This window comes from Arachis ipaensis, chromosome B10 (genome assembly GCF_000816755.2).
Source record: "Arachis ipaensis cultivar K30076 chromosome B10, Araip1.1, whole genome shotgun sequence".
NCBI lineage: Eukaryota > Viridiplantae > Streptophyta > Magnoliopsida > Fabales > Fabaceae > Arachis > Arachis ipaensis.
In genome coordinates this window covers 122,065,730-122,076,105 of record NC_029794.2, presented here as the reverse complement: position 1 = coordinate 122,076,105, position 10,376 = coordinate 122,065,730, and the positions used below count along the sequence as shown (strand labels likewise).

The following is a 10,376-nucleotide window of genomic DNA, read 5'->3' as shown; positions in this document are numbered from 1 at the left end:
CTATGAGCCCCCTCCTCAACATAACTTTGAACCACCATACTCACAAGCCCCTTTTCACCATTCACCTTCATATGACCCTTATCATCATCCACCATGCCAACCACCTTATGAACCATATCTAAAACCACCACCTCAATATACACCATCTCCATATCCTTCTCAAGAGGAACCACCTTCCTACCATGCACCCTTTCTCCAAAATAATGAACCCTCCTATTCACCCCAAACCTCCATGGAGAACACACTTACCTCTCTCATTGGTCTCACCTCTAAAATCCAAAATCTTATATCCCACATGGACCAATCCTCTACCTCGAATACTCAACCCTCAAGCTCTAGTGAAGTTCCTTTTTAACCACATAATGATCTCTCCATCCCATCACCACCCTCCATGGAAGAGCACCCACATCCATCAATCCAAGAGCAACATGATCCCAATGATGCTATTGACATAGAACAAGAGAGAAGGGATCATCTTCGCGAATCCATACTTCATAAGAAGCTAGAGAAGGCACTAAAGGTGAAGGTAGAAGAGACCTTTGCAGATGAAGGAGTAGTTGAAGGGAGTTGTCATAGAAAGGTAATCATCAAGGAGGAGTACGATTTTATGCTAAAACAACTGGACAAAGCCGCAATAGTTAAAGAGGAAGTGGTTGAAGACTTAGTAGATGCTGAACCTCCATGGAAAAGTCCAGTCATATAGCCTCCTTCCAAGGTGTTTGAAGTGGATGTTGAGGAGGGTGTACAACCTCCAAGGCTTATCATGGTTGAAGACTTTGAAGGGAATGATCAAGAGATGGATTCAATCATTGATGAATTCTTATCTACATTTGAATCCTCTCTCATTGGACTAGACATGGAGATTAAAGAAGAAGAAGCACAACCTCCCATGCCCTTGGTGAACAATGAAGAAGAGATCGAATTGGAAGAAAGCCACCAAGAGGAAGCAGTTGATATTAAAGAAGCTTGCAAAGAGGTGGAAGTTGTCAAAGAAGAGCACAAGGGAGTGGAGCTTGCAAGATCATTAGAAACACCTCTCCCAAGGCCATTACCGTCCAACACAACATTCAAATGAGTAAAATTCTTATCCTTAACTTTTACTTTCCCACTTGAATATGGGCTACTAGAGACGAACGGTCAACTTAGAGCTCTTTGTGGCATTAAGAGTAAGAGGAAGATGGTTAGTGGTTGGAGTTGTCAAGCAAGGTTCAACATGGTTGTATGCTCCAAGTTGAAATGTAAAGGTTAGTGTAGAGCTCGGATGACTGGGTCTAGGAAGCTGTTTGGATGCCTTAGTGAGAATTCGGATTGCTTACCACCCGGATGGAATCTTGATGATCAACTTGAAGACGGGTGTAGAAACAAGATTTGGGATCCGGCAATATATGAGGATCAATTTTGGGAGCTCAAAGCTTGTGAAGAACTCCATCAAAGCTTGAGGAATTTATTTGGAGATGTTGAAGCTTATAGGAAGTCCAAGCATTGGTAGAAATTTCAAGATGAGTTCAAGCACAAGCCACCATGACAAGGAGCTCACCAAATGTCCAACTTAAGGACTTTAACTAAAAGTGCTAGGTGGGAGACAACCCATCATGGTATAATCGTTCCTTTTATTCCTAGTTTATTTTATTTTAAATTTTATTAGTGTCATTCATAATGTTTGCATTATCATCTGCATACTGCATTCTGCATTTTGCATAATAATAAAAAAAGGGACAAACCACGCGTGCGCGCAGGCCACTCGTGGGCGTCGATTGCAGTTCCGCTCCCCCATCCAACGAACAGAAAGTTACGATGGAATCGTATGGCTGGTGTGCTCTGCGCACAATTCGACCCACGCGCATGCGTCTATGACGCGAGCACGTCAATTTGCCACAAGGGAAAGCCACGCGTACGCGTCAAGCACGTGCACACGTGGATAGGGAAATCGGCGTAAATAGCATGTGGGACAGAAAGTTGTGCTGCCCCCACGCTGGAATTGTGCTAGAGGCACAAGGTCATCCACGCGTACGCGTCCCTGATGCGTGCGCATCCTTTTTGCTTCCAAGACCACCCACGCATACGCGTGGGCGACGCGTCGCATGGTGAATACAGTTCTCACGCGCACGCGTGATGTACGCGCGCGCGTCGCGTCCTGATTTTTCATTCCCTTCTCCTTTCTTCCTTCATTCTTCTTATTGCATTTAACAATTTTTCTCTTTCATGCTTACTTATTTATGGTTTCTTTTCTTTTTCTTCATGCATTAATTTTTATATTGGTGTTGGAGCTTTATTTGGGTCTTATATTATTATACTTGAGCTTATGGATATCATCAAGAGCGATTTGACAATTAATATTAATTTTTGGATTTTTACATGCATACTAAGTGTTTGTGAAAAAGTCCGTATGGCATTATACAAATTTAATGGTTCTATATTTCTACTCTAATGCCTATTTTTCACAAAACCCTTTTCATATTTTATTAATTAATTATAATTGTCAATACAAACGTGATTCTCGGTTTGTTACGAGTAATAATACATTTTTAATTTTTGATGCTTGATCTATGCTACTCATGCCTTTACCGGCATGCTAATAAACATCTTGCATCCAATACTTACCATGCCTTGCTATATTTCCATTGATAAACTGATCACATGGAATCGCGACCATGTCTTTCGTTCACTATTTTCCTTACCTGGGCATCGATTATTACTCGTACTGTCCTCTTCCTTGCTCTAACCCTTGGACTTACATGCTACTTCTCTTTTTCCTTTCAGGATGGCCACCAAAAAGGGTAAAGAGAAAGCCTCTAATAAGCCACCGGCGAAGAGCGGAACGAAAAGAGCACCGGCTGAGGAACCACAACCCCCGCCCACCTGCACATCTTTGCATGCACTGAGGACGGTGCAATCTTTAAGTGTGGGGAGGTTGATACCGATCTCCGCGGGTTAGTTAGCCCTTCTCAACACCAGTTTTTATTTTTCTTTGTTAGTTCATTGCTGCATTTGCATGTGTAATTGCATGTTTGTTTGATTTTGTGCATGTTCTTCTACTACTACTTAGTTGAAGTAATAAGTTTCTTTTTAAGACCCTATTTTTGAAAAATTTCACTAATTTAAATCCAAACTTTTGTGTTAAACTTGTTTGAAGCTTGTATTTGGAACATAGTTTATAGCTAAGAACACACAACCTGTGAGAGTTAAGCTTAATTATATGGTTACATTGTTTAGCCATAAATTTTTATTCTTGTGTGTTTTCTTCTCTATGATTGTAATCTATATTTTGTTCTATTCTATATGTTCATTGTTTAGTGTGTTCACATGCTTGCATATGATTGAGGCCATCATTTGTTGTTAGCTCACTTATCCCAAATAGCCTACCCTTTCAATCACCTTTGTTAGCCACTTTGAGCCTTTTAATCCCCATTTATTCTATATCTTATCACATCACTAGCCTTAAGCGGAAAAATAATTAAATTACCTGAATTGAATCTTTGGTTAGCTTAAGATAGAAATTGTGTATCAGTTAAGTGTGGGGAACTGTGAGAACTTGGGTTGATAGGAAAGTGTTGAATTCTATTGATAAAATATTAGGAATTTGGGTACCTACTCATGTGAGACCAGAAAAAATTAAAAATCTATGTGCATTGATATGTTATGTTTACTTTTATATTTTTAATTCAAAATCAGAAAAACAAAAAAAAGAGAAAAAGAAAAGGAGGAAAAAATATATATAATATAAATAAATAAATAAGGGGACAAAATTACCCAAATGTTAAGTTAATAAAAGATCAATGCATATGTGATACAAATTAAAAGAAAAGTTGATACATGAGTATATGATGCAAAAGTGGGAATTTTGGGTAGCTAGGCATGAAATTAGAGTTACATAGAGTGTGTGTGTGTTTACGTGAGAGCTTATGTTAGTCAAGGATTCAATTTATAGCTCACTTAGCCATACATATATCATCACCCTTACCTTGGCCCCATTACAACCTTGAAAAGACCTCATGATGTTTGTATTGGTACACTAAATTTTGTTGATTAGTTAGATGAAGAACAAAGTCTAGAAAGCATGACTAGAGAAGAGTAGAGTGATTAACCCTAGACACTTGAGCGATTAGAGTGCACATACACTACCAGTGAGGGTTCAATGCTTGATTCTATGTTCCCTCATTTTATGAGCTATCTTCTTACAAGTTTACTTGTCTTTACTATATGATTTGAATTAGTGAAATTTGATTCATGTTTGTCTTGGAGAACTTATTTACTCTTAACCAAGTAGGTAGAAACATCTTAGCATGTAGTTGCATTCATATAGATAGGTTGCATTTCATACATTCTATCATTCCTCTTCACTCCTTTATAGCTTCTCTTGAGCTTAGCATGAGGACATGCTAATATTTAAGTGTGGGGAGATTTGATGCACCACTATTTCGTGGTACATCTTGTGCTTGATTGAGTGGATTTTTATCCACTAATCTCACACTTATTCATTGAATTCGCATGCTTTAGATTCTCCTTCCTGATTTTGTGCTATGATTGAAAACTTGCTTCCTAAGCCTTTAAATTGTTAGATTATAATCCCTCTCTATACCATTCGATACCGTGATCTGTTTGTTAAAGTGTTTCAAGCTTTATAGGGTGAGGATGGCTTGGAGAATGGAGAAGAAGCTTGCAAAAATGGAAGGAACACAAAGAAACAATGGAGCTGACCAGCGAGATGTGACGCGCATGCATGGCCGACGCAATAACCGACATGTGATATCACAGTCAATAGGGCAGACATTCATCATGTGCATCTTCTATATGCTTGCTTGCTTTGTTTACTTGAGTTTGCCTAATTGTATAACATTCTTACTTACTTCTTGAATTACTTGATATATACTTGAATATTACCTGTGTTTTACTTGCCCGTATTATTTTGTGATTGTCCGATGATAGGAGGTTAGGTAGGCGGTGGCGATGGGATCGCACGGAGGTAAGGTTGGCAAAGGTTGTGGGATACAGCGGTGTGATTAGTCTTAGTTAGAATCCCCCTAAGTTTAGATAACCCTGGTTTATGGTTTAAGTTCTTTATTTATTTCTGTTCTAAGCTTCAATATCATTATGTGATGTGAAGTTCTAGGATTGCCTTCGGCGTCACGGGGCCTTACATCTTACATCATTGGGCACTGTTACCATACTGAGAACCTCCAGTTCTCATTACATACTTTGTTATTATTTTTCAGATACAGGTTACAACCCACCTCGGCGAGTTGTCTGGTTGGTGACAGAAGCGGAGAATCTGGATACCTTTTGGAGTCTTTTTGGTTTGTTTTGTATTTGTCTCTCGCTTTTGTATTTTTATTTTGGCCTAGAGGCCTATATTTGAGAGAGAACAAAATTTGTATAAACCATTTTAAACTTCAGTTTCCTCTTGTCTGTATGTTTGGCTAGCCGGCTTAAACTCCGCGAGCCATGGCTAGTTTCTTATGATGTTACACTATTATACTATTATCCTTGTTTATATCCCATCTGTTCCTTGTGTTTAAAGTTGGACGCTTCGTTAGTTCGCTTTGCGCTTTTAAATCCTGTGTTTGAGCTATATCCTTCGTCGGGCTTCTAGATTATATTATTTCTTCTATATATATCCTATGTATAAGCCTTAGAACTGTCTTAACCTCTGATTAACCTTTACTTTATGGCTAGAAGTAAAGCTTAGGGTAATTGGGGTGTTACACTTTTCTCTCAAGTGTATCACTCAGCCTTTTTCCACTCATTGGCTTTTACTTGAGATCTCTTATTATGCCTTTTCTTTCAAGAAAGTATAGAAAGATAAACATTGAAAAGTAAATTACAATCTATAAAACATAAAGGAGATTGACTCTTCAACAGCCTCTTTGCTATGTGATAAACCAGATTTGTATGTCTCTGATTCAGTTCTTCATTTTTGACGGAATGCTTCTTTGAAAGACAGCACTGTCCAAGTAGAGAAACTTCTTCAGGAAACTCTTCATAGAACAAAACCTCAATTCACTGGGTTATCTCTCATTGGCTTCTGAATGAACACCAAACTTCTTTTATCTCCTTGCATGTTGCTGGGCTGCTCTCCCTAGGTCAACTTCTTGAGTATTGTGCTTCACCAACCCACTATCTCACTTTTTCCCATTAATCCTTGGAATGGAAATTTTTGCTCTGACCTTCTCTTGTTGACCGAAAACCACAGGAAAGCATAAAAAAGATATCCTCAATGGTAAACCCAGATATTCACCATTGAGAAACTACTTGGTCTCCAAGACTCATTTTTGACCGTAGATACACAGCAGAGTAGAACAAAAATCAACTTTTTCATGAGACCCATTTTCAGACTAGCAGAGAGTTGGGAAGAAGAGAAGAAAATGAGATGCATGTAGAAGGAAATAAAATCACATTTACCTTCTGACCTCTTCTTGATACAGATTGATGTGGGTGATTGGACTTCTACCATTTGCTTAACCTTCTCTTTCTTGCTTCTTTGGTGAATAGCTTAAGGAAGAAGCTCTCTCTCACTTCTGTGATTTCTGACCAAGATGAAAAGTGAACGTTGCTTTTGGTGTGAGAGCAAATGGGAGGGAGTTGCTTGCTATCGGGCTTGGATCGGGTCTTTTCACTTTAGCCCGTTGATTTCCTTTTTACTTTACTTAATGGAGAATTCATCTTGTGAGGGATGACTTGGGCTTGGATTGAATTCACTTACCGTTCAGCCCAATTTCTTTGTCTATTTTTTTGGGCTGCTGCAATATGGATTTTGACCTGCAACACTTAACAAAGAAACAATTAAAACTAATTGGATAATTAGCCCAATAATCTAATGTTTGTCATCATCATATATGTTAGTTAATTTCTTAACTCAACAATCTCCCCCTTGATGACAAACATGATTGAACATTAACCAAAAAAGAATTGAATTTTAGTAAAGTTAAGAAACTTCCCTTTGAATGATGTTACTTGCTTTTGTGTTGCTCCCTCTTTCTTTTTCAAAGTTAGCTCGCTCTGGATTTATGCTCTTCTTTTCTTTCCTGTTTGCATTTACTTATAGAGAGCACCATAAAGAGCTATACAAACATATTTTGACTAAGGGAGTTTAAACAGGCATCACTACAAATCCAGCCCAATGCTCAACATATTATGTCAGCAGCAAAATCAAAGTATCAAGATTAATCAAGGGCAAACCAGCAACACATGAAAGCAAGTTCTAATGTTAATACATTTCCTGTAGCAGCACATTTGCAAATCAAAATTTATATGCTCAAAACTATCAGCAGTAGTCAACCAAACAAAATTCACACAAAAAAATATAGTGGCAGCAATTAAATTCAGCATTCAACAGCTATTACTCCCCCTTTTGTCATCAAGGGTAGAGCATAAGCAAGATCAAGAAAAACAGCACCATAAATCCTGCAAGAAAGTGTTAGAACATGTCCCAAAAGACAAATAAATTAAAATCAGGTGCAGCAATAAAAAGAGTATTACAGTCATCCAGGACAACAAAAACTAGTGCAGAATAAACAAAAGAAACAGTATTCATGAGACAAAAAGAGAGCAGATAGCAGCAATTTCATGAGACAAATCTAGGCATATGAACCATTCCCCTCCGAATCTACTTCCTCATTAGCATCAGTGGCAGGATCTTCATCTTGTTGAAGATTATCAATGAACTTCATAAATATAGCCACTAGGGGTGTTCGCGGTGCGGTTTAGTTCGGTTTTTGAGAGAAAAGTCATCCGATCCAATCGTTTAATTAAACTGCGGTTCAGTTTGGTTTGGTTTTTTTATTGAGGCCATCTGAACCAAACCAAACCAATTAAAATCGGTTTGGTTCGGTTCGGTTTGTTCGGTTTTTAAAAATGTTGCCTCTTCATCCTTTTCTACCTATTTGTGAATTGTGATCATTTTACTAATGCAACTATAATTTTCAACAAAAGGAAAGCTTTGAAGCCACCTTTAGAGTTTTTTCCCCATAATCTCAAAGTCACTGAGTTTAAAATAAGGAATCAGTCACTGATTCAAAGAATTGACAATCCATTCCATTCTTATCAGGATATTCATATTCATGCATATTCTTTCCTAGTACATCATAACCAAAGCTACAAGTGTTATATAACAAACAGGACAAACTATTTCATTCTTATCAAGATATTCATATTCATGCATATTCTTTCCTAGTTCATTATAACCAAAGCTACAAGTGTAACAAACAAGACAAACTATTCCGTAAAGCTCTCCTTGATAACTCCATCAATGGAACTGTCATAAAAAAACCTTCAAATCTGCTCAAATTAAGAGGTGACAATGATCAGTGAACCAGCAAATAAATTTTCTTAAACAGAACAATAAATAAATTAAACAATGATCAGTGAACCAGCAATCAGAAAAGACCAATATATATATATAGCACAATAGGGTAAATAGAATAAATCAAGCAATACCATAAACCAGCAGCAATCCAGCAATACCATAAACCAGCAGCAATCCAGCAATACAATAAACCAGCAGCAATCCAGCAATACCAATTACCAAGTTATCAACATTCAACAATAAATCAATAACCAGCATCAAGCAATAAACTGAAAAATAAATCAATAACCAGCAATCCAGCAATACCAAATTATCAACAATAAACTGAACAATACACTGATCTCAATACACTGAACAATAATTCAATAACCAGTAATACCAAATTACCAACAATAAACAGAACAACAATAAAATAATTCAGCAACCAGCAATAAACAGCAACCAGCAAATTACCAACAATAAACAGCAACCAGCAAGGCAGCAAGCCAGCAACAAAACCAACAATAAAATAATTCATCAAATCAAAAATGCACCCACCAGTAAACAGCACGTAGCAACAATACAGTGATATCATTTTTGTGCATGTTGTGATCCAGTGATATCTTCCAATACAGGGGAAGGGGAAGCGTGCATGCAGATTTTTTCCTAATACATCATAACCAAAGCTACAAGGGTTATAACAAACAGGACAAACTATCATTTTTTACTATCATTTTTATCTATCAATCCAATTTCTTTGGTCTAATAATTCAAGAGCAAAAACATAACAACAAATAGATTAAAAACAGAACAACAAATAAATTAAACAATGATCAGTGAACTAACAATCAGAAGCAATTTCCCTAAACAATGAACAACAAATAAAACAATGAACACTGAACCAGCAAGTAAACAACAACTAGCAACAATGAAATCAAATAATCAGTGAATCAATAACAAGTAAAACAATAAAACAAATAAAACAATAAATTTCCCTAAACAATGAGAAACAAATAAAACAATAACAAGTTAACAACAGCCAGCAACAATGAATCACTGAACAATGATTATTGAACAAAAATTCGTCAAATTACTTAATTACATACCTGACTCAGAGGCTCAGGCTCCATGTCTCACTTGAATCAGTGGTTGGGTGGCTTGGTAGTCGGTGCTGTGCTGTGCTGTGCTGTGTTGTGGGTGGCCAAAAACACTGCTGGGTGGTGCTGTGCTAGGTGGCTCAGTGGGAAGAAGGCTTCGGCATTGCTGGGTCGGTGCTCGCTGGGAAGAAGGCTTCGGCTTCGGCGCTGCTGGGAAGAAAGCTGCTGGGTCAGTGCTCGCTGGGAAGAAGTCCTCTGGTGGTGCTGGGGGGTTTGGTTTTTTATGATTTTTTTAATATACCGGTTCGGTTCGGTTCGGTTAGAGTTTTCATTGTCAGAACCGAAAACTGAACCAAACCGCAATAAAAACAGCAAAATGTATTTTTTTCGATTTTTTCGGTTTTTGATTTGTTCGGTTTTCAGTTTTTTAGTTCGGTTGGTCGGTTTAGATCGGTCCGAATCGGTTTTGAACACCCCTAACAGCCACTCTATCCCTGGATTTTTGGAGGAAATTCTCATGCTTGCTTGCTAGCTTCCTTTGTTCCTTGCTCATGGCAATCATGTGATTAGATTAAAAGACAAACTTCTGGACAACATCTTTGATAACATTCAGCAGAGCAGATTTTTGGCTAGTGAAGATGGAAGTACCCTCGGTGGAAGGAGGAGGAGATTCCTCAGGAATGAACTCGTCATCATCATCATCTAGAACCACTCTCTCAGATCGAGTAGGTCCTTTTTGCTGTTTCACTGCACTCCCTCCCTTTAGATATGAATATCTATTTTCATAATCCTCATTGGATAAGTTAACACCGAAATGCTCAAATATACAAGTTAGAAATATGCCATAAGGAAGTGCTTTGTCTTTCTCACTTCTAACAGAGTCAAACATGTATCTAACCATCAAATAAGCAAAAGAAATTTCTATTTTGGTGAGTAGGGCATATAAAACAAGAGTGTCAGTGTAAAAAACCCTTTGATATGAACCACTTTGAGGAAGT

At 37.8% G+C, this 10,376-nt stretch overlaps 1 long non-coding RNA gene across 1 annotated transcript; it reads right to left on the bottom strand.

The window, feature by feature from the left end:
- On the bottom strand, nt 8,130-9,526 carry LOC110267523. Its single transcript, XR_002355248.1, has 2 exons — nt 8,840-9,526; nt 8,130-8,274 (listed from the first exon to the last, which is right to left on the bottom strand). It is a non-coding gene; the product is annotated as an uncharacterized LOC110267523 (long non-coding RNA).